The 26,104-nt window shown below is 45.3% G+C and overlaps 1 long non-coding RNA gene across 1 annotated transcript; it reads left to right on the top strand.

The window, feature by feature from the left end:
- The first annotated feature begins 260 nt into the window (after positions 1-260).
- Positions 261-25,782, top strand: LOC142491119 (uncharacterized). Its single transcript, XR_012800287.1, has 3 exons — positions 261-579; positions 5,132-5,450; positions 25,617-25,782. It is a non-coding gene; the product is annotated as an uncharacterized LOC142491119 (long non-coding RNA).
- The last annotated feature ends 322 nt before the right edge of the window (positions 25,783-26,104 follow it).

The following is a 26,104-nucleotide window of genomic DNA, read 5'->3' as shown; positions in this document are numbered from 1 at the left end:
ACTCTTTTCTACAATAATAACAGTTTAATCTTGTTAGTGGCACATGACCTTGAAACTGCTAACAATAACTTTTCTCTCTTGGTAAACAGTCTAGTGTCTGCCCCACTATCTCACTCTCTCCAACCTCCTCATACATTCCTTACAAACTGTTCACAAACTGATTAATAGAAAAAACAAGGCATACAGCCCTGGTAAAACGCTGCACCACAAAATTCAAAGGAGCAAAAGGGAGAGAATGAAAACGATTTAATGTGCAAAAAAAGAGGATTACACTGACATGTTTCGCCAAGAATTGGCTTTATCAAAGTGACTTTTTTTGCACATTAAATCGTTTTTATTCTCTCCCTTTTGCTCCTTTGAATTTTGTGGTACAGCGTTTTACCAGGGCTACAGACCTTGTTTTTTCTATTAGTATCTCTCTCAAACGTTTTTTTTTGCAAACAGAGGCATCCAGAGGATTCAAACTTCAAGGATATTTCACCCTGCAAGTGAAGAATGACCCTGCAAACTGAAGTTAAGAAAACTCCTATGGTTGTGCTTCTCACTAGGGAGTGACACAGAACATTTATTCAATCAACAGTGAGTATTACTCCAATTATTGCTGGACTTATAATTTCTACCGGAGGTGTGATGTCTATGCGTTTGAATATATATGGTCATCTGACCGCAGTTCAATGCTAAATCCTCTTAGAGAACATTTATCCAGTCAAGTCTTGCATAAGGGTTTTCCTCAGCCTCTTTTTTCTATTGAATGCAATATTGAAAGGATTCAGGATTTTCTATGGTGAATTGCTTTCTTTTTTAGTGTATCCCACCTATTGGAGCCCCAGCCACCTTCCCTATTTGAGGGTAATCTCTCACAAACTGATTAACCCTTTTGTCACCAGAGTAGTCTTGGAATACCATAATGTGTCTCAGAGACCCCATACCATAATCCAATTCTCAGGCCCATAATTCCAAACTTCCACAGTTACAAAGTATGCAACGGGCTACCGGGCATATACATTTTGACCAGGACTCCATATTTTCTATCATAGATTTAATCAGTTGTGGGTAGTTGGATTTGTATAGGGCACTTACTGTCATGGTGAGATTGATGCCAATATATTTGAGAGAGGTTTATACCAACGGAAATCAAAGTTGCAACAAAGGAGTTTAACCATCTCTTGGGGAATATTTACGGCCAAGGTTTCAGATTTAGTGTTGTAGATCTGGAGTCCTGATAGTGCCCCCAAATTTTGTGGAACAATGAAAACTTTAGGGTGGGAGGTCAGAGGCTAAGTTTGGTCAGGGTTAGGATGACGTCATCCGCAAAGAGTGCTATTTTGTGGGCTTGGTCTCCAACCTCGACTTCTGAGATGTGTTTATCTTCTCTGATCATGACCACTAGCGACTCTACATATAGGCCAAAGAGTAGGTTTGTCAGTGGGCAACCCTGCCTAGTTCCACCACATATGGTGATATGACCTCTGATCTGAAGCCTGAATTGATTATCTCGGCCGTCAGGAAGCTATAGAGTCTTTTAATTATGACTAAAATATCTATTAGGTAATGCAAATGACTCCAGAGTCTGAAAGAGAAAATCCCAATCCACCCTATCAACTGCTTTGGCTGTGTCTAAGGCGACAATCACAGTGGGGTTTTTGGTGGTGTTAGCTGAATGAATCAGACTAATTAACCACCTTGTGTTTTCTGAAAGCTGTTTATGTGGCGTAAAACTCACTTGGACCAGATTGAGGAGAAATTGATTTAGTCTGTTAGACATAACTTTAGACATGATTTTGATGTCAGTGTTTATTAGTGAGATTGGCCTCTAATTTTCTCATGGGCCTTTTCCTTCCTTTGAGATGAGTACTATGTTGGCTTTAGCATTTCTTTGGAAATAGGGACGCCTTTCAAAACAGCATTGCAGAAGTGTGTAATGTGTGGTAGTATTTTTGCAAATTTATTATAATAGAGGTTAGAATAGCCACCGGGGTCTGGAGTTTTGTTTGGTCTTAGCCCTTTAATTACCTCTGCGACCTCCTCCACTGTGATCAGGTAATTTAGAGAGTTCCGGGCCACTTCATCTAATTTGGGTAGTGTAATAGAGCTCAACATGGAATTCAAAAGGTTTTTGGTTTGTAGTATTTTAAGGCGGTATTATTGTAACTGTAGAGAGTGCTTATAAAACGTATGGAATTCTCTTAGTATTAATTGTGGATTTGATGTTAAATGACCAGAACTCTGCCTGATGGCATGACTATTTCTTACCTGAATTTTATGATTCAGTTTTTTGGCGAGCATTGTATCACATTTGTTCCCTTTTTCATAGAACCTTTGGTTGGTCGAGCTGATTGCTCTTTCTGTGGAGTCAGTTAAACAGAGATTATTTCCCTCTGACCTCTGATCTCTGACGGGAGTTTGTGTGAACGTTTCTGTTCATGGGCCGTCTTGAATTTGTTTAGTTGGGCCGTAAGGGAATATTTTTTTTGTTAAGTTGCCTCTGCCTATTTGCTGCTATTTTAATCAGGATCCCCCATATAATAGTATATAAACTCCTATTCAAACTAAATGTCCAGGAAGCCTAAGAGACCGATTTACGGAGCTCCTGAAGGCAATAATCCTCTCAAAGGCTAGCAAGAAAAAACAGTCAAGCGTGTGACGTCACTCCGTCCCGTGTGCTGTGCTGGTAGACCAATCACCTCAACATAGCACACAGGATGGCGTGACTTCACACGCATGACTGGTTTTTCTCGCTAGCCTTTGAGAGGATTATTGCCTTCAGGAGCTCCGTAATCGGTCTCTTAGGCTTCCTCGACATTTCAGTGCCTCCCCCTGTTTGCTCCAGTACGCCCCCGCCAGACGGATGCATCAGAGGGATTCCACGGGAACATCTTGTCCGGAGACTGGGAGAGACTGTGATTTTGCTGCTTATCTTTTTATATTGTAAGTTTTATCTTTGTTTATATTGTTGATAAATTGATTTTATGTGGAATGGATTTTGCCTTTCTTTTGCGCTCCTCTGTGTGTTTGTCTGTACTTTTCAGTTTTCCCCATTTGATCGTGGGAGAGTTGTGAGCTGCAGGATCGGGTTATCTCTGGAGGTCCTAGGATCAGCACTGACCCATACCTCCCCTTTATTTCAAGGACTTAATTAAAGTCCTCAATCATTATCACCCTACCACACCTGTTTTAATCTAGTAAGTCAAAAAAGGCTTAATAGAACTCTGATCTCAATTCATTGGAAGCATAAACACTTGCTAGTGTGACTTCAGTGTCTTGGAGTCTCCCTGACAGTATAATAATCTGCCCCCTGGGTCTCTTTTGACCTCGTTCATTTTGAATATCATGTTTTTGTGTATTAGGGTGGCTACTCCTTGTTTTTTTACAGGTGCAAAGGCAAAAAAAGGTTACAGGGTATTGTTTACCCATAAATATGGGAGCGGCAGCTTGTTTGAAATGTGTTTCCTGTAGGAAGACTAAATTGGCTTGTAGGTTTTTTGATAGTTAAAAAAGGCCATTCTTCACTTGCGTGGGCCATTCAGGACTTTTTCATTATATATGTAGCGGGGTTCCCCTTCCGTACCTCAGGTGAGGGGGAGATGCTCCGCTGAGATGCATGGTAGAGGTGGCGGCCATATTGGAATTGGCGCGCATGCACAGAATCGGCAGGAGCTGTGACCATCTTGGATGTGGAGCGCAATGTAACTCAATGAGAAATAGAGATCGCAGTGGCCATCTGGGATGGGCCACCGCCGGAAAAGACAGGAAGGAAGCAGGGAGGAACTAAGGATATCCTCAGCGGGGATCCAGAGTGGCCTTCAATCCTGACGGACCCGGGAAGGAGGAAGGTAGTGTCCAGGGGGCAGTCAGCTTCCTGGACAAGGCCAGACCTTGCTCCTTAGCCCCCTGATAGCCCCTGTCACTCTAGTGGAGTATTGCAGGGCCTGCCATACAATAGGGATCATCCCTTACTTTAGAGACTGCAGTGTTCAGGGACTTTGTGTGAGACACTCCGGCTGGACCCTAAGGTGCGAGGGGATTTATGTTGGAGGCCCCGCTGCGTGGGACTTGATTAAACTCCGCTTCACAAGTATTCCCTAGTTGGGCTGTTGACCAGGAAGGTTCCCACCGTGCACCAACACCTCCTAGGGAAAGGGGGTGGAAGTGCTACCTCACACTTGGGTGGGATTGTTCTGCGGACATCAGGGTTTCAGGTGCCCAGGGCACCCTCAGTACTTTAGGGGAACCACCATTATTATTGTCATGTATTACCGTGTATTGTTATGTTATATTATGTATGAGTAAAGTGTGTTTATATAAGTTGGCTGTTTTATTATTAGTGAGTATTGTGTCCTATGAGGAGTCAATCCCGCCAACACTGGGATTCTCTTAGGTGGAGGCGATGCATCGTGAGAAATAGCATCCCAGGCTCCCCAGGATCGGAGGCTTTGGCTTTCTGTAAGCCTCATAGGTACAGCAGCAAGTGTAATTGCCCGCGGTTTCCCTTAGGCATAGGGAAAGAGGGTTACATGTGTAATGCATGTTACAGACATGGCCAGACAGGTAGTAATGTATGGATTAGAGATCTCGTGTTGACAAGAGTACAATGTTGGCATTACGATCTAGTTGGTTGGATTTTGGGACTCTTATAGGGTTAATTGGTGTTGGTTTGAGGTGGGACAGTCTTACTGCAGCAGAGTTTGGGGCAAATATGTATGTGTCAGGATTCTGCAGTGTTGTTAATGGGGGTTTGTGGGGGGTGGGGTGGGGTGGGCTGGGAAACCAAATTGCGTGAACTATAAATGAAAACCTGGTGGAACATCTGAACCCTGGTGTTTTTGACCTTCATATGAAGAAGAATAAAAAAGTGGGGGAGCAGGTAACGGGGTACAAATCCTGCTTGCTTTAAGAGCTGGCGGTGTGCATGCAATTCCGACGGGGGACTGAATATAACTGTTATAACAATATCAACAGCACTTCTTAACAAATAAGACCTGGTTAACTTTTTCAGCATTGTATATTTTTCTGAATGATCTAACTTAAAGTTTCAACAATGTATGGATTTTAACATATACTGATGTAACCCCTCCTTGCCCAGCCCAAAGTAGTGTTATATCAGGTAGTGTGAATAGGTATTTTCTTTCAGGGTGTTGGCATCCACAACCCATGAGGAATCCGAACTGGATAGTAGGCGAAACGCGTAGGGTTTTTGTCCCTCTGAAGACTCCGTAGCTGACTCCGTAGCTGGCAAGGAAAAGCCCTCTACCTCGTGAGCCACAGCACCTGCTGCGCACGCAGATGCGGAAGTGCCGACGGCCGCAACTTCACAACACTGATCGGAGGATCTAGGCGGATAGTAGAGAACCCACACCGTCACCTTTCCTGTTCCAGAGCTGTTCGGAAGTCTCAGAGCGGCAAGATTGTGCCCTTTAAAGCACTCATTGCGATTTACCTTTTGGGAGAATGTGAGTGTGCCTTTCCCCAATCTGAATCCATTTGTTTGTGCATTAAACTGTATTATGCTGTGTACTTTCCATGTTTCTTTTAAGAGAGAGATTCACGTGATCAGACCATCCTCCTGCAGATGTTTATGTGAGTGATTTGTTCACCTAATCACTAGCACATCACTTTCACTGGGTCATTCCTGGTTTTAGTGCAAAGCACTCTATTGCGCATTATTTATTTATTTTATTCACCACATACGGTACACTGTAGAGAAAAAAGATTAGTATTAAAAAAGGCGCCAACAGGAAAGGATATAATCACCAACAGGAGGAGACCTATGTGGATTCCAGGCGATAAAGATGTGCTTAAAAAGAATGTAAAAAAACACAAAACATAGTGTAATACTGTATAAACAAACAACATATATGTGAACAATATAATTAAATATATATCAGCTGAGATCAAGGGTGAGATGAAAATGACAACATTTAATAAAATGATTAAAACACTGGACATACAAAACATATACAATAAAGAAATACAATTTATATAACAATTAATAGGACAATTAATATGGGACCAAATATCAGCTGCACCAGGTGGAGTGCCCACTCACCGGACGAAAGATATATGCAAACCACCTGGTGCAGCTGATATTTGGTCCTTTGGTCTTTATCGCCTGGAATCCACATCGGTCTCCTCCTGTTGGTGATTATATCCTTTCCTGTTGGCGCCTTTTTTAATACTAATCTTTTTTCTCTACTTTGTTATCTGACCAGGGGGTCAATTTTAGTATTTAGGCAGCCCCCTAATTTAGGGATTGATTATTTATATAGTTAGCGCTACCTAATCTGTGTTTACATACGGTACACTAGATACTGTTAATTTAAATGCTGCACTGAGAAGCTTTATATTGTTGTTTTGGTATTTTGCACTTCTCTTTTTCACCACATGGTTTAAATGAGTACCTGGAAAGTACAGGAAAGGGACATTTGGTTGTGACGCTTTCGTCGTGACCAAATGACTGCCGGCGTTCGGCCACAGGGGGATTCCCCGCCGCAGCCGAATCGCCACTGGACCCCCGCTGCCGGCCACTTCTAAGTTACGTTTTAATGCTTAAAGTAGGGGGTTAATTTAAGGGGCTTTAGCGGTTATGGTCGGGGATTCATTTAAGGGGTATTAGTGGTTAGGGTAGGGGGTTAATTTAAGGGGTTTTAGTGGTTCGGGCAGGGGGTTAATTTAAGGGGTGTTAGTGGTTAGGGTAGGGGGTTAATTTAAGGGGGGTTAGTGGTTAGGGTAGGGGGTTAATTTAAGGGGTGTTAGTGGTTAGGGTAGGGGGTTAATTTAAGGGGTGTTAGTGGTTAGGCTAGGGGGTTTTAGGGTAAGGGTTTAGATTATGGGTTTTTAAGGTAGGAGTTTAGGGCTTAGGCACTTCATTTAGCAGCGAAGTGGCCAGTGGCAACCGGTCTCGATGGTGGGGTGAGCCCCAAACAAAGTGCCGGTGGTCTTTTGGTCGTGGCGAACCGGCTGTGACCAAATGTCCCAGACCGGGAAGTACTGCCTGGTGTCGATACCCGGACCCACCGGTTCAGCAGCAAAACCTGTGAGACCTGGCCAGCGTCTTCGACGTTATGTGCAAGAGCTAAATCACAGTTCCAATATTGTGTATATTATAAATTATAATGAGGCCTGCCTTACTTGTTGATGCATGGCTGTTTAGCCTAGGTTGCATTTTCGCGTGATACATGCTTTGATGCAGCCATAGGCAATGTGCTGGAAGGAAGGTATTTAGGACCCAGCACCTTCTTAGTGTTGTACCCTTAACGGCTTAGTGTGCCTACTGCGTGGTTTACTTACACCCCCCTAACAAACTGAGACGACACAGTTTTGTGGAAGTAAAAATGGTCACAGCTTTATTGTTTTAACAATACCTGCAAATAACTGTCAGCCATAATCTTAGTCCTTTGTCATCCCTATTCTTGGTATCTTCCGGCGGGGGGAGCCCTCCCCCACCCGCCCTAATCTACCGTCCACCAGGAGAGACACTCTCCGCCGCGAGAGACACTCTCCACGGCTCCCGTCTACCGTTCACTGGGAGAGACACTCTCCACCGCGAGAGACACTCTCCACGGCCCCTAGGTCCCCCTTATCAGAGCCGCCTGGGCCTACCCGCATAGGATAGCGCCCAGCTGCCTAAGATTGGTGCCAGGGGTACAGCGCCTGACCGCCTGCGTCGGCACCTCCAGCCCGCACAATCTTTTCAGGGGGACCGTTACCTGGCGGCCCATCCGCATCGGATGGAGCCCCATTTCGGGTTTTCACGGTGTCCCTACGATGACTGGCCTGACAGTTCCGCGTTCCGCCAAAGCTGTAACGATGGATCTGCTAACAGATTCATAAGATATGGTTATACACAACACAACATTACATTCTCAATGGGATGGGTGGGTGGGAAAACAGAATCAGTGAGTAGCTCTTGCAAGCGCAGGGTTTAAATAGCCCGCCCCATTAGCCCCTCCCCTTGTTGATTCGTGCACCAATCCACCCAGCCTCGTGGTGGGGGGAAGGAAAGGAAGGCACTTTAAGTACCCCCTGGAGGCACAGGAAATTATGGGCGCGCCGGCCCCATTTTGGGACCTCTGCTTCTTCTTAACGGCTTAGTGTGCCTACTGCGTGGTTTACTTACACCCCCCTAACAAACTGAGACGACACAGTTTTGTGGAAGTAAAAATGGTCACAGCTTTATTGTTTTAACAATACCTGCAAATAACTGTCAGCCATAATCTTAGTCCTTTGTCATCCATATTCTTGGTATCTTCCGGCGGGGGGAGCCCTCCTCCACCCGCCCTAATCTACCGTCCACCAGGAGAGACACTCTCCACCGCGAGAGACACTCTCCACGGCCCCCGTCTACCGTTCACTGGGAGAGACACTCTCCACCGCGAGAGACACTCTCCACGGCCCCTAGGTCCCCCTTATCAGAGCCGCCTGGGCCTACCCGCATAGGATAGCGCCCAGCTGCCTAAGATTTGTGCCAGGGATACAGCGCCTGACCGCCTGTGTCGGCGCCTCCAGCCTGCACAATCTTTTCAGGGGGACCGTTACCTGGTGGCCCATCCGCATCGGAAGGAGCTCCATTTCGGGTATTCACGGTGTCCCTACGATGACTGGCCTGACAGTTCCGCCACCCGGAGGACCCAGTAAGGCCACTTACTGGGGACTCACCCCACACCCCAAGCTGTGACCCTAAACCCTGACTGCTGATCGCTTGCAAAGGCCTATGCATGTTATTAATAAAATATCGAGGGGCCCCCGCTGTGAAGACAGAAAACATGTTAGTAGATTATCTAATTACTCACCTGCCGGGCCCTAATGTACCCCTTTTAAGCATTTGATTCTGAAGCTGCTGGGGGCCAACAGTAACAGCCGAAAAGGCTGCTTCTATGTCAATTTTACCAATAGTGCTCCCTCCCCATATGTCTTAATTATCCCTTATGGCAGTGTCGACTGATTGGTATTGTATCCGGCGTAACTTTGGTCTATGGCCTCATACCCCCCTTGGGTATGACAGGTGTTGTATTAGCCTGAATATATATATATATTTTTTTTTTTGCACCCGGGGAAATAATTAACTGAGCAATAGGGGGGGGGGATGTGAATGGGCCCACCATACGTCCCAATTTTATCTCCTTTAACTCACCCCCCCCCCCACTGGTATGTGAAAAAAAACCCTTCTCAACCCTCCTCCAAGAAAAACCCACCTTCTCCCGGTCGGGGTACCCCTTTAGCCAATGGCCCACACAGCTAAGGCTGACCGGTGTTAGCGCCTTCACTCTCCCCTGGCTGCGGTTGCCCAGGGCCTTTGAAGCACTTCTTGACGGGGTGGCTACCCCCGCACCAGCTACACACATGCCTAAACTTGCAACCCGCCCCCAGCTTGCAGTGTTTATCATTAAACGCCCTTTTATTGCCCCTGCTTGTTGAATCACTCCCGGGCCGATCGCCTGGACCCTTGGGAAAGGGGGCGTCACCCCCCTGCTTCCCCCGTCCCACTAACTTCATCCACAATTCCATGTCCATCTTCCCCAAACTCAACCGTGTATCCCCCTGCCACCTATGCCTGAACTGCTCGTCATAATCCCGCCACGCTGACCCCTCGTGTTCGTCATGTATGTTCTGTATCACACTCATGTATTTCATCACATTATGCAATTCCTTGGGATGTTTTGAAAGGAAACAGTCCCCGAACACAATGAAACCCATAACCCAGTTTGCATTACTCCTCACTACCTGCCCTTTCTCGCCCGCCTCTCGCGCGCGTTGCCTCTCTGCTCGCCCCTTTACAGACAGCTTAAACATATCCACATACTTCCTGTTACCTATGTCTCTCTGTGTTCTCCTTGGCAGGTGTGTGTACAGGGCGCTAGTCTCTAATGCAAACGAATCCTCCCCGCTGTGGGTGGAAGTTGCCCCTTTGTCTTTGCGCGCTTTGCGTTTTCCCTTATCTGTCCTGCTCCGCTTTACCGCCTTGCTCAACGCCTCTACCTGTTTCCTTATGCGCTTTACCCCTGGGGTCTCGTCGCTGTCTGCGCCGCTGCTTGTGTCTGCCTCGCTGCTCGCTCTTGCGCTCTCACTATCCTCGCTGTCTGACCCCTGGGACTCACAGTCCGACCCCGACCTAACTGACCCCCCATCACTAACATCAACATCATATCATTACTTTCCAATGCTGCATTTTCATGCTCACCTGATCTTGCGGCTTGTGCACCTGGGTGACCGGTCCTGGGTCTTTTGGCCGCTGCACGACTTCTGTTGCTGCTCCCCGGATCGGCGACGCTTCCCAGTGCCGTCGCATCCACCGAGGGAGGGGCCCGGGACACTGGGGGGCAACCCGCAGCCAGGGGCAGTGGGACTGCCGTTGCTGTATCCAAGGCTGGTGGGTATGGCGCGTAGGGGGCAGGTGCATATGGCGCAGCGGCGTAGTGCATGTAATGTGCTGGTGTGTACAGGGGGGGGGGCTTGGGACACGTGGGCATAAGGCGCGTGGGCGTAGGGCACGTGGGCGTAGGGCGCATGGGGGTAAGGTGCGTGGGGGTAAGGCGCCATGAACGCGGCGGCGGTGGGTTGGCTCGGCCCAGCCATGGGGGGGGTGGTCTGGTCAGCAGGAGAGGGGATGGTGTGGGTAGCATGGGGGGGATGTACTGTGTAGCGGGAGGGGTGAACAGGGCAGCATGGGGAGAGGTGACCGGGACAGCATGGGGAGGGGGGATCAGTGCAGCATGGGGAGTGGGTATCAGTACAGCATGGGGAGGGGGTATCAGTGCAGCATGGGGAGAGGGTATCAGGGCAGCATGGGGAGAGGGTATCAGGGCACAATGGGGATGGGTGGCCAGGGCAGCATGGGGATAGCTGACCAGGGCAGCATGGGGATGGGTGACCAGGGCAGCATGGGGATGGGTGACCAGGGCAGCATGGGGATGGGTGACCAGGGCAGCATGGGGAGAGGTGACCAGGGCAGCATGGGGAGAGGTGACCAGGGCAGCATGGGGAGAGGTGACCAGGGCAGCATGGGGAGAGGTGACCAGGGCAGCATGGGGAGCGGGGACCGGAGCAGCAGGGTGCTGCTGAATGTGTTCTCCCATGAGGGGGGCAGCCCTCCCCTACCTGCTCTGCTGCGAGCAGGCACCGGAGTGAGGCTGGGGGGCGGAGCCAGCCTGCCGGGCTGCTTCTCTGCCTCTCCGGCTGAGAGAGGAGCTGGGAGAGGGCTGGGAGTGAGGCTGGGGGGGCGGAGCTTGCCTGCCTGGCAGCTTGCTTCCTTCTCCGGCTGGAGAGGGCTGCGGCTGCTGCTGCCGTGCTTCCTCCTCGGGCCACTGCCTCCGTGGGGCCGCCGGACGGGATGTCCTGCGATCGGGTGCCTGAGCATGGATGCTGCTGGTCGGCCTCATGCTGCTGGGATCCATGCTGCGGTCAATCGGGGAACACGCTCACAGGTACCTGCAGGGAGAGAAGAAAACAGAATCAGTGAGTAGCTCTTGCAAGCGCAGGGTTTAAATAGCCCGTCCCACTAGCCCCTCCCCTTGTTGATTCACACGCCAATCCACCCAGCCTCGTGGTGGGGGGAAGGAAAGAAAGGCACTTTAAGTACCCCCTGGAGGCACAGGCCATCATGGGCGCGCCGGCCCCATTTTGGGACCTCTGCTTCTTCTTTGTCCTCACCTGGGGGCTAATAAATGGATGATGCCTTAATAAGGCAGTTCAAGCAGATCTCTAGAGGCTGCTAATTTTTGGACTGAGCTCACACCCTGGCGACACAATCTTTGCCTCCACTGCAGAAGTACTTCCTGAGAAGGTCAGAAGCAGAGTGCAAGTGCTGTCGCTTGCACAGGTCACCGGGCTGGCTGTTGGTAAAGAGGTTATCTCTACAACTCGTCCAGGCTGAGTGCTTGCTCGCGCCAAATTGTTGTGCCAAGTAGTGCACGGGAGCGCACGGCGCTCAGCTGCTTGGTGAGACAAATCAATTTGATTTGGCCGCTCGCTGGTGCAGCACGTGAGCGGTTCGTCCAATGAGGGTGAACCAGCTCCATGACATCATAGCGGCATCCGCAGACACCCCCCCCCCCTGAGCACGCAACGAGCTGGCCAGGAATCGCCCAGTACCTGACGTCACGACGCTCCAGCGTCAGTGAGCGCCCTCCCACCCTGACCACGGCCTTATAGTTAGGAACTAACATTATAGGTGTAACGGTTCTAGGGCCCCCACCCAATCTCAGATTGGCCCCTGTGGTCTAATCGGCCCCCATAACATGTCTGTGTGATGTGGTGCACCTGATGGTAACAGGACTCCTGAGTCTCCCGCTGGGTTGGTATGGGGAATATCACCATGACTGGCGTCTGAGGTAGTGTCTGAGTCCTACTCACATATGGTACAGTGCCTCCACCCCATCAGGATCTCTGCGGCAGCAGGGGGAAGTATCTGATGGGGAACTCCTTCTTGGTGCATCCTCATGGTGAATGACTCCACATTCACACAGAAGGGATCTTTTGAACCAGAGCATCTTTAATGTCATCTCCATAGGCAGACTGCCCCTCATAGTGGTCGTCCTTAGCCGCTCATTTCTTTAAAGTACTCCATGCAGAAGGTTTCTTCTCTCTTAATTGAGTTGTTCTCCACCTCTCCCCTAAGGGAGGACCACCAGCTGTGCCAGGTCCCTGGTCACAGTGTGTACTCAGCTTGCTCTGAAGTATCTGACGAGCAGACTTGCACTGCTGCAGACACTTCACTCAGGAACATAAGAACATAACACACACCCTAACTTTAGGCAGTCCTGTGTCTTATATAGACTCCAGAAACAGACCCACCTCTGTGTCACTAACAGTGGACACAAAGCATGTTATCACTTCCTTTGCTACATATGACACTTCACCAGGGTGTGAGGGCAAACCTCCATGATTGTTACTGGCAACCCTGCCTTCTTACCAGGATTACTGCCAGCATGAAAGAGATATGTACACCAATTTTATACATGGCTACATAGGGTTGCCAGGTGTCCGGTTTTTAACTGGACAGCCCGGTATTTTGCCCCTGCATCCGGTATAAAATGAAAGGTAATACCGGACATGTATGTGTCTGGTATTACCTCTCTTCGAACGTAGGGGGGGGGGGGCGGCGGCCAGTCACAGCAGTTTCTGCCAGCCCCGGCTCTCCCCTGCTGTAGGCTTCTCGCTGTCTGTCCCACGCCGAGGTGTCTGCTGCTGTCGCGCCAGGTCTCTCTGACATCAGCACTGGAAGTCAGCTGGGATTCCGGTGCACGCCGGCGTGAGAGGGAGGCCCGGCGCACGTGACATCCGCATCAGACACCTCACTCAGACAGTGAGGGAGAAGCCTGCAGCAGTGGGGAGCCGGGGCCAGCAGCAACTGCTGTGACCTGTCGTCGGCCTTCCTGTAGCCACCGGCCCCCCATAGCCACCAACCCACCCTAAGCCACTGCCCCCCCATCCCACAGCTACAGGTGCACCCGCAGCCACCGGGCCCAACCTGAGACCATCACCAAGGTAAGTCATTTTTATATGTATTGGGGGTGGGGGTATATTTTTTATATGTTTTGCTGGGGTATTTTTACATGTATTCTGGATATTTTTATATGTATTTATGTCTTTTGAAAAATTTCAATACTTCTCGTGATGGTGTCTGTTTTTTTGAGGGCATCTTCAGGTGGTCTGGGGTAACAGTACCAGCTCTGAGCTGTGTGGGTTCATGTTTTGGAGGTTTTCTTGGCCACTTGTGCTGTTTTAGTTCCGTCGTTGACGGAGCCGAAATAATGTGCGTCCGTTCAGCTCGATACAGCCTATGCAACCCCCCTTGTCAACATTTAAAAAAAGAAAGTCAAGTTACATTGTCTCCTTGTCTATTGCAGAAGATAGGGATGCCATCATCCATTCTGTAATCAAGAATAAAATCCAGGTGTTACCCGGTCCTTTTACCCAGTGTTTTATGTCCTCTTATACTGTACATCTGCAAGTTCCCTATTAAATGTGACTTTACTTGTAATTGTCTTTTCTCTTTCAAGACCTTGCATCCCCATGGACCTACTTATTAATCCTGACCTATTTTTCTCCCTCCCATGCTTTGTACTCTTTGTTCCGTGGCTTCCACCTCTTCTGCTTCAGAGTTTACCTACAGTATCTGTGCCATGATTTTGGGAGCTGACTTTAAATCTCAAGCCTCATTACTACAGTACATGACTATGTTGTATGCTGTCCCAGGATTTCCGCACTAATGCTGTATAGAATTTTCAAAGAGTGAACACTTTGGCCCTCATTCACTAAATGGTGCTTCACTTGAATGTGTCTTATGGTCCTCTGAGGCTTACGTAAAAAGGGGGCTAGGGATGTAACTTCTGCATGCCTTTCAACTTTTTGTACTGTATTTAGTTCAAAGTTGTAGTAGCCATATTGGTCCTGGAGACGTAGATTCCTAGAAACCTACATTAGTTAGACTTGTTTTTAAATATAATTTTTCATTTATTGGGTGACATACATTATTTTTTTAATTGATATTATTGACTTACCACCTAAAATCTGGACCTTTTTTTTATATTTTGCTTGGGTTGTATTTGTTCTAATTATGCTTGTATATTTATATTGTGAAGTGTAATATGTACAACAAGCACAATGTGAGATACAGGCAGTCCTCGGTTATCCGACACAATACGTTACTCAAAATTGCGTTGGATAGCGAAACGTCTTAAAGCGAAACACGTTTTCCCATAGGAACACTGTTTAAATTAAAGGTTACGTTCCTAAAGGCATTTTTAACATTAAAATACACCAAATATTTTATGCAGGCAATAAGATACGCAGCACACACATAAATTATATAGTGTATATACTGTATTATATATATATAATATAACATAAAATATAATAATATAATATATTATATAGTATAATATAATATTATATTATATATATATTATATACACATAAACAATGTTGCAAAGCGTTGTATGAGCGTTGGATAAGCCGTTTTGGCGTTGTAAAAATGAACATAGGTATGCATTGCATAGCGTTGGATAAGCCATCCGTTGTAAAGCGAAGCGTTGTAAAACGAGGACTGCCTGTATATTCAAACCTTTGTTGCCAGGTAAGAGAGTAAAATAACAATTACATGTAACACAGTTTGCTCCCCCCAATCGCAGATAGAATGTATGTGGGGGAATCTATATGTATTACCAGGTGTGGTGCTTTATCTGTCAGGTTCACAGGAGCCCAGAGGTTTCCCTAGGGATTCCTGAAGCGCACTCCCCTCCTCGTCCATGGACACGTTCCCTACTGCTACCACGTGACTAGGCAGATCTTGCATCCTGACGGCCCATGCATGAACCTCCTGGCTTGTGGGTAGTAACATGGTGGACAATTCAGATGAACAATTTGACACCAAAATAGAATAGGGCACCCCAAGGTCTTATCTCAGCAGCGCCTCCAAATGTAACACAGTTTGCTTCCCCCAATCGCAGATAGAGTGCATGTGGGGGAATCTATATGTATTACCAGGTGTGGTGCTTTACCTGTCAGGTTCACAGGAGGCCTGAACCTCTGCCAGTGAGAGCCTGGGGTGTATACTCTGAAACGATCTACATAAACAGCGCCTCCACCTGTGTAGGATTCTAGTGTATAGAATGACACCTTACACAGGACCCACATATAGTAACCACATACACCAGGTAATGGTTAAACAGTTTACTACATGCAGAATAGAATATAACACATACATCAATGACAACAACTTTAGTGTCACCCCTGTAACACTGGGCCTCATAGGCCGTAACCCCACATCATATATCCCTGAGTCCCAAGTGTCCCCCTCCCACCCAAGTGTGAGACAGCGCTGCCCACTAAGATGAGATGAGGTTGGTGCACTTGGTTACTTGACTGTACCTGCCGAGTGTGTCCATACTCGGCCACGCAGGTGACCTTAACTTGGGATCCCTTGCTCCAGGAGATGATCCAAGATGCCTCCGCCTCAATGGTGGGTGGCTCCTGCATGGAGTGATGCACCTTTATAATGTCTCTTATCTCTGCTTATCAGCAGAGGATGATTCACCTTCACAGCAATTCACCGTCACAGCAATGGCCAGGATATTTACTTTTCCTGGCTGGACCCTCACTTGTGTAGGTTCTACAGGATCCTGTCCCAACTCAGGGGAGTCCCTGCAGTAACCACAAGCTGGGGGTGAGTAGGGCCTAGATGGGGCCTAAGGGGAAGACTTCTGGCCTAGTGCAGGAGGCAACTTTCCTCCATGCACAAACACACCCTCCCCTCTCTGTGTCCCAGCTCCTACTGACTCGCATGGTCTGTGCACAACAATGTATTTTTCTCCAGCAGGAGAATCTTGCAAGCCCTATTGGCTGTCTGGCTGCATGTGACCTGGGTGAAAGTGCAGTCCCCAGAGGCTGCTGGGAATTGTAGTCCACTCAGGAACTCCTTAGCATTGGGGCTGCGTGCGCGATCTGCACTGCGCCTGTGTCATCTTGTAATGACTGCCACTATCTCTATCTGCCCCTGCGCAACTATGTAATGGCCGACGCGTCACGCTAACTGCACAAGTGCGACTGTGTGCCATCCCTGCGCTACGGAGCGCCTCTGCTGCCACTTCTCCCTCACAGTAATGGCCGCCGCATCGCGTCTGCGCATGCGCAACACTCCGCCATGCGCGGATATGAAAAACATGGCGGCGTCCTGCAACTGAAGCCTCCTGGAGCCCCGGGCGACGCGACCGCCCCCGCAGCACCCCGACATACCACGGGGTCCCCGTTCTCCTGCAGAGGTAAGGGGGGCCATGGGGAAGCCTGCTACATACATGTTGTCAGTAATTATGCTGGATTGCTACACTTAAATCTGTACTTGGATCTACATGTCTACAATCGGCTGTGTCTTTGGCAGGACTCTTTCCCTTCAGCATACTGGGGTTTCAGCATTATAATCCTACATAATCCTCTGAGTAAGTGTTGCTCTTTATGTCTTTGTGTCTGCATTGCAGCCAAGTAAACTTTGTCAAAACATCAATTTTATCATTCTGTAATAAAAGTGATTACTGTTTTTTTTAACCCAGGAAGAAAGTTATTTTAAGGACTCTCACTACAATGTACAATTTTGGATATATTGTAGCTGCTAATTCTGGATCGGTAATGCTTGCATTTAGAGTCCCTCTCGATGACACCAAAATAACATGATACAGTAGGGACCCGAGAAGTGGCTGGAGATGGATACATAAGGGTAAACAAAGTTCACCTTGTATGTCAAGACCACAGTTTCCTTTTGTTACATCATGAGGGGCATTTACACCTATTTTTCCCATGTGCACATTTGCAGAGTGTGAACATGTTGGGTTAAGGAAGAGGTAAGCGACTTAGGGCCTCATGCAGTAAGCGCCGATAAGGCTTTTATCGGCATTTTTCCGCCAAAATTGGATTTGAGATTCAGTAAGCGCCGATAAGTGGTCAAAATCGGCATTTTTTCTTCCCGATAAAAATTTATCGGCATGCGGTTGCCGATAACCCACTTATCGGCACTTATCGGCACATTTTGAAATCGGCTGTATCTAGTAGCCCCGATCAGCTTATCGGTGCTGATCGGCACTGAAAAATGTAGATTTCATCGGCAATTGCTCCCGCCAACTAAAGTTGGCAAGTTGGAGGGGAGAAGTATCGGCAAGGTTGCCGGGACGGCATTTAGAAAAAATAGCTCATCTCTACATCAATGGAGTCAATGGAGCGGGGACTTATTACATTAATATGAAACATGCTACTTAAGTGTGCTTCAATTTATTATATGATGTAACACATTTCACACATCTAACAGTTCCAGTGTATACTAATGTTGGTATACATTAGAGAATGCTTTGAATGTGTAACGCATGATCAAATGTAAATGTAGCTGTTTGTTTTCATGTTTACGTGTACTTTGTGACCTCCCTCTTTTGATGACGTCCGCAATTGGACACTCAATAACAATGCATGTTTACATTGTACACAATGCATTAGAATCACTTCATGCTAAGTTATACACACATCTATAATAGTTACTCATTTTTACACAATTGAAATATAATCAATAGCAACTATCCTGATGGCATTACATTATGCATATGCATATTACAATCAGTTCATGTGAACATGTGACAATAACATGCCAAATTAGACATGTTGCAACGTACTTTTTCAACGTCAATGTCATGGTTGTATCCTAATGAGATGACTGAGTGTTGCGTTCAGAAGTTGTACCTGCATTACACATTCCATAAATACTTGTGAATAAATTCTTGTACAAAGCTTAACGTTAGATCAGTGTCAAATATCATGATTGCCTGGTGAACACACATAAATAATCCGTTTAATTCGTTCTGGATACCCGTTTGGAGTTAACTACTTGGATATGTTAATGTAACACCTTGCACTTCATCAAGTCACCTGACATCATCACATAGGTATTTAAAGGAGGCCAATTACCTGCGCATTGACAGCTACAGAAATGAAAATGATGCGAATGTTTATGAGACGAGGAAGATTCTATTGGAGGAGAGGCTTGCTGATGGAGAGGATGTCACAGGCCAAGGAAGGGACAGAGACAGGGACGCGGAGAGGAGAGGGAGAGGGAGAGGGCAAGGAGATGAGAGGAGAAGAGAGAGGAGAGAAGTTGTGCCTCGTCCTCGTTTGTACAGGGAGAGAACCATGTTAGATGGGATGAGTGAGGAGGAGATTATAAGTCGCTATCGTTTGAGTTCAGCAGCAATCTTAGCTCTTTATGAACAGATACGGGGAGATTTAGATTTTGTGACAGCCAGAGGTCGTGCAGTCCCTGGGCTTGTTAAAATGCTGTGCTCATTACATTATCTTGCTTCCGCGTCATTCCAGACAACTGTGGGCATAGTGGGTGGGGTATCGCAATCTACATTCTCGCGGGCCTTTACCCAGTTTCTATGTGCACTGAATAGACGCGCTAGGAATTATATTAATTTTCCTACAGAGTACACAGAGTGACTGGAAGTGAGGAATGGCTTTTATACCATAGCCAGGATACCATGTGTGATGGGTGCAATAGATTGCACCGATGTTGCTTTGATCCCGCCTAGTCAGAGTGAGCATGCTTACCGCAACCGTAAGCACTACCATTCCCTGAATGTACAGGTGGTATGCGATGCCACGATGAAGATTATGCATGTGGTAGCCAAATTCCCTGGTTCCAGTCACGATTCCTCTATCCTGAGAAACTCATCAGTCTTCCATGCTTTCGAAGAAGGCTATTTTGGACCTGGTTGGCTGGTGGGTGAGTACATATTATGATGTGTTAACAAACAACTCTACTTTTTCTATGAACTGTTGAATGTAATAATGTTAACACAAATTGTATCATATTTGTGCACGATGGATTATAGGTGACTCAGGATACGGAATTAGGCCATGGTTGTTGACCCCGGTGGCAAACCCTCAATGTGAAGCAGAGGAGAGGTATAACGTGGCACATATATCTACACGATCCGTCATAGAGAGAACATTTGGGCTTCTCAAGACACGATTTAGGTGTTTAGATAGAACTGGTGGGGCACTTCAATATAAGCCTGCTAAAGTGTCAGATATTATAATTGCATGTTGCATTTTGCACAATCTGGCACTCCGCAATAATTTAGAAACCGACATACGTCAGGGCTTGGAGGAGGAGCATCCCGTAAATTTTCCAGCTGACACTGAGCAAACAGCCAGTGGTGTGGAGACACGTCGGAATGTCATAAACACATATTTTTCATGTAAGCAAATACATATATGTTCATAGTACTACATAGATGTATTAATTCATTGTAATGATAAATACATGTGTCCAAATACCATTCACTTAGGAAACAGATGAATATGGTTCTCACACCTTTCTCTTCTCTGCTGTGTGAACAATTGCATGTGGCACCGGTATGTCATTCATCAACAGGTTGTATTATACTTCTTACCACAAAAAGGTGTTGTGTGTACGTGAGGAAATAATGTGTACTAAATCTATATTTTCTGTACATGCTCTTTTTGGTTATGCATACACAATAAACCTACTATGTCGATAGCCAATAGCTAGTGCAGTATGGTTACATACAATTTTTCTTTTGGCGTTTGACATGTATGTCACAATGATGTGTAGACTATTGTGTATTTAAGATCATATTTGATGTATTGTAGATTTTGTTTCATATCACATACAAAATTGTCACTTCTGTGTGTTGCTTACCTTAATGAACATGTCATGACAATGATTTATATTCATTCATGTTTTCTTTTTCAAGGTATATCACTCCAAGGACTGCTCATGGTATATATTTGAATTCACATCTGTCATAAGATGTGCTAACCTCGATACAGGTATAGTTACAGGATGTGTAAACATAACGTAATGAAAAAGATGTGACAATTGAAACATTTCGTTTCTGTATTGTGTCCGTGCGTTTAGCTATACTTGGTGGTTATTGTGCACTGTGTTTTCAAATCATTACGTACATTACATAACATGTAATTTTGGCAACCTAACAACATACATTCATGCACATGAGCGCTGTTAACACTCAATGCATGTTTGTCTGAAAATACCCAAATGTGTTAAACATCATTAACATTGCAATGTATGTGATTAGTTCTTCTCTCACTTCATCTTCATGTTGATTACTACATTGTGACATGTGTATGTATAAGTCAAAGATGTGTGTTGATTTGACGTTCATCTAACATTTGTCAAAATGGTAACACCATTCCAAAGTATAGTTCTTTGTATTCTCAACTTTTACTAAATCATCAACACAATGACAATGTAGTTAATCAAAGTTTTATTTCATTCACGTTAGTTATTCATAATGATCATGATCCTTTATAACTACTGTCAACATATGAACATAAAGGAAGTGGACATTTGCAAACGCACACATTTCAGCAACATAGTGTGTGTGTGTTGTATTTTTTGTGTGATGCATGTATTTCTAACAGAAATAACATAAACCAACATAATAATGTTGCTTTTATCATCGGCCTCACTTAGCTATGTATGTGTTGAACGTTTACTAATAACACTAAACTATAGTTACTCGTGTGAATTAAATGTACACACAAATGTTCATGGTTTAATGATCTGTACCTAACATTCATAAGCTCATGCATGTTAGGTTACCACTACAACTTAGGTGATAATATAACATTCACACGACTAAACAGTTTCTATCACCTCCCTATTGTTATTGTGTACGTTCAGTTACAATGTCTACGAGTTGTTATGTAGCATTTACATTCTTTGACAATTCACACGTGAGATTATAATATATAGTAGATTAATGTATTTGCTGAGTGATAATGTTGGTTGCATATATCACATGGCAATACATATAATATTAGTAGAAAAGAAAAAATATCAATATAAGTTCTAACTTCAGTGTTTAGCAACATCATTATCATAATTAAGTGCATAGTAAATATTTGCACAATAGGATAACATTATGTAGTGATTGTTAATCTGCACACCAATCATTGAAAGCATTGTTACATATTTATTATAATAGTTGTTCGCTAGTCGTCACAATCATCTAATATAACGATTGGCCCATCTGAAATCATACATTGGTCCCATATATTCATCCTCGACATCTGGGAAATACAGCAAACACATGATGTTCAAAGATGGCACATTTATCTATGTCTCAGCATGACTCGCTTAACACATCTCTATATGATTGTGGATATTCACGCATTAGTTACGTATATGTTTAAACTGCAAGGATAAAACTACAGATACAGAACTGTCTCATTTTTCAAATTGCATTGCTGGCATTACTACTGATATGTTTGTTCCGGTGCCTGTATACATAATAATGTGCGTGCACAACGTCTGTAGCGCACGCACGTCACGAATGTGTGGACTAAGTCTTAGCGCATGCGCAAAACGATGTGTACGCTGTGCGTTCAATACATGTCCCTCCATGGTGCTGCTAGCATTACGCATATCATGGCTGAAAGTTATGATATGGAAGCGAAACAAATTCACTTCAACACACGTACATATCTAAACTTTGTAAACGGATGTGTGCCCACGGCCAAAACGGACGATCAGCCAATGAGCGAACAAAATACGTGTGACGTAATGTTAAGGCACCGTGAAATGCACGCAAACACCCCTCCCACTGAATGAACATTGGCCTCCAGCGCTGTGCACGCACCGCCACACCGACGTGCGCGCATGACACACTGCACTGACCGTGACAATAAGCTACGGGCACAGCCAATACTGATTTGGCTGCAACTGCTCACTCCAGGAAGGCACAACAGTATCATCCATGGTTGAGGCAACCGTTGAATCCTGAATCACACACATCTCCATGAGGGCGTCATATGGATCTGCAGTGGCTTCTTCAAACAAGATGTCTGGAGGTACGTACAGTTGTTGGTTGTTTTCACATCCACATTGGTATTGCCCATATAAGTTTGGATACATATCATAGTAGTTATGTCCATCTTGCATCTGGTCTTGATGAATGGAGGGTGCAGGTATATCAGCAAACGCGACAGTCGGTGCGGCTTCAGCGTAACTGGTATTAGGCAAAAATATGCTATTTAACAGAAGATATGTTCCATGTTCCATGGTAAGTTTAAATGATGGCGCAACATGCCAGCATCCATATCGTTGATCTAACCGATCATGGACAGGCTCAAAACATTCATTTGCGGATAAAGTGAATCGTACAGAAGTTTTAACATTTTGTTGTTTGTCAGGTTCTTGGTAGTATGGATATTTCTTTTGGATCAAGTCATAGATTTGGCCCACGGTTGCCCTTTTCTCTGGCGTTGATTAGATTGCTTCATAAATCATAAATTTGTATGATTTACGTGGATGGCTGTGCAATGTGAAAGCTTCTGCCAAGTGTACAGTGTCTAAGTTGAACGCATACGGATGTCTGCTGAATGTGTGAATAGTTACATGTTATCTTCTCGGTTTGTTCCAAGGTTATAATACAACCTAGCAGTTATACGCCTAGGTTTTCTCCCACAAGAAATTTGTTACAATAATTGGCTGAAATTCTTTGTGTAAGATACTCTTTTCACAGGAATCGAATCTTTACTTTCGGCTTAGGCAATCAACATGTGCAAACCAACTTGACTTTTTTAATTAGAAAAACAATGTGTGTGAAATCATCTACAGTGCTATGATGAACAGATTTCTGCTTACACTTAGCTAGATTTAACCATACACACACATCTCTCTCTTTGTCTCTTTTTCTGTTTTTCTCTCTCTCTCTGTTTCTCTCTGTTTCTCTCTCTCTTTGACTGTCTCTGTTTGTCTCTCTTGATATATACATAGATATAGATATCTATATAAATATATATATAATTAGATACATATATATGTTGATATATATTTATATAGATCTATATATCAGTAACAATATATTGTGTGTGTGTATATATATATATAGTATGTATATATATGTCTGTGTGTGTGTGTGTGTGTATATATATAAGACATGCAAATGAACATTAAAAAACAGAGAAAATACTGTGCGCTACTATCTAACCCAGAATTTAGAATATAAATATAGTGCAGTGACTAAACCACATAAATAAGTGACCAAGAAATAAATCATAATAACCACAGTGAGGGTGTATATATGAAGAAAATTATATCACATAACCGTGTATTTGTAGAGGCGTCTGCTGCTATAAACACAGGGGGTGGCTCAGCACCCCCCACACTCTAAGAAATGGAAACAAAAGAAACAGCGCACAACGCCAAATAGTGAAGCAAGTAATGCTATGTATTAGTAATTACAGGGTAATAAATCTGCGTACATCAAAACAGTGGAATAGGTGCATTTAGTGTGTTTCACACAAGTTACCACACAGCAACTGTTGTCAGAAGAGTCTGCAGCTTGCTTCTCTCAGCGGGGGCACTACACTGGCGACACACTTTATTCGAGCTCGGCTAGTCCCACGAATTCGGGTATACCCGGGTGTATTGAGGTTTGTGACTGTTTTCTGCCCGAGTATATTGGGTTTTTTTCCAGGCAGGGATTGAAGCATTTTATTCCCGCTGGCTGCAATACTGCACAGTATATATATATATATACTGCATTACAATTCATGAATTTATGCCATCTGGTAGACACGCGAAGCATTGCAGCCTATTAAATCCTAATCATTATCATTTAACAGATCAGCCGCCCGTCAGCCAGGCATGAACCCAGGCTGGGAAGGCAAACGCAACGGGGCTTGTCAGAGGTGAGGAGCGGCGCATTCCAGGTATCTGCCAGGTACATACTGGGTATTTGCTCGAATAAAGTGTGTCGGTGCAGTACGTTGGTTCAGGAGCAGGATTAATGTCCAAAACCCCTCATCCAGCAGTACATCGCTCCCAAGGGGATTTCCCTTTACAGCAACCAAGCTCCGTTGCAGGTATTGGTGCTTGGTGCGACCGCTCGCGCTTCCAAGCCGTCTGGTGCAGCTCGTGTAACTCAGCGAGCAGATTCACTGTACGGGGGTAAGACCTCAGCTCTGCATGGGTACACTCGGCGTGCCACGTTGTCGCTCCGTCACGGGATACTGCGTGATGACGTCACAGTCTCCGCAGCAGCGAGGGAACCGGCAGGGAGGCAGTCAAAGTCTCTCAAAGTCTCTCATATGCCCAAAATTACCACTGGGAGTAATACTAGCAGGGTGAAGCCAATGGAGGCAATGGCAATATTAAGGCACTAGATAAAAATCATCCAACATGTTTCGTAGAATAAACTACTTCTTCAGGATTAAGGTAATTAATGTCTTACAGAGTTAAGACACCAGAAAACATAACATAAAAATGTATGCTGTTATATGGATAGTTACTTAAATTTGTATGACAATAATATTAGCATGAAATGACTATCTACATTACCAAAATAACCCACATACATCTCATCTTGAACAAGAGCTAAGTGAATGTCATCTTCCATTAACATGCCAAGTGTGTAATAATGTTGTACCATTAATCAACTGATGATTAATACATACTCATATGTTATCAAATATGCCTTCATTCAGTCAGTGAGCATTTCTAAACATTCATTTGTACAAGGACATAATTGAATGTTATCAAGCATCTGTACATGATCATACATACACTATGCATGAAATAGTCTGCATAAAACAACACCAGGACACCAACAAATTTAGTGAATGTGATTAGTTTTGTTTATCCTTTTGAGAGCGAGTCACAGGCCTGCTTGTTGGCTGTTGTGTTTGCCTTTTCCCTCTGCCAAGTACTCTGGCCTTAATTGTACGACTTGTACTGGCCTGTGGCAGTTCTGTGGCACTGGGTGTGGGCTGTTGCACTTCAGGGGCACTAAGTGTGGGCTGCGGCACTTCAGGGGCACTAAGTGTGGGCTGTGGCACTTCAGTGGCACTGGGTGTGGGCTGTGGCACTTATGGGGCACTAAGTGTGGGCTGTTGCACTTCAGGGGCACTGGGTGTGGGCTTTTGCACTTCAGGAGCACTTGGTGTGGGCTGTGGCAGTTGTGAAACAGATGATAAACATTGCAAGAGTGATGGTGGAGCACTTTCCTGTTTTGCTGTTTTAATTTTTTTCCAAAAGTTGGTTATTAGTAATTGTTGCCCTAACTTTCTTTTGTGTGTCTCATTTGTAGGTGTCGGTTCCATATTTTGAACAGATGTAAGTGGTTGGATGTTGACAGGGACCTGCTCAGAACTTGCACCTACAGTACTGGTATCATCCAGAACTGGGGAATGAAGAACTGATGACTCAGGAGAAAAAGTAGCAGCATGTAAAGATCCATCCTCTGCTGGGGTAAAGTGGAATTGTTGTTCTCTTGCTGTACTCCGCAACTGATTTGATTGGCTTACATTCAGAACCAGTGCTTGTAATGTCCTGTTTACATTTTGGATTTCTTTAGGAACTTGGATGATGACTTTTTGAATTTGTGACAGTTCTGATATTGACCTTTCATGCATCCTTTCATGCAGTGACAGCATCCTTTCAAGCATTGACATCATTTCTGAATGGCGATGATTTTCTTCACCCAAGATTCGTTCTTCAGAAGCTGCAATAGCTGAGTAGGTGTCACGAGCAGGAGGACTTGAATGCTGGGTTAATCCAGGAGTGTCAACATCTTCG

This window comes from Ascaphus truei, chromosome 3 (genome assembly GCF_040206685.1).
Source record: "Ascaphus truei isolate aAscTru1 chromosome 3, aAscTru1.hap1, whole genome shotgun sequence".
Lineage (NCBI taxonomy): Eukaryota > Metazoa > Chordata > Amphibia > Anura > Ascaphidae > Ascaphus > Ascaphus truei.
This window is presented reverse-complemented; position numbering and strand designations above follow the sequence as displayed.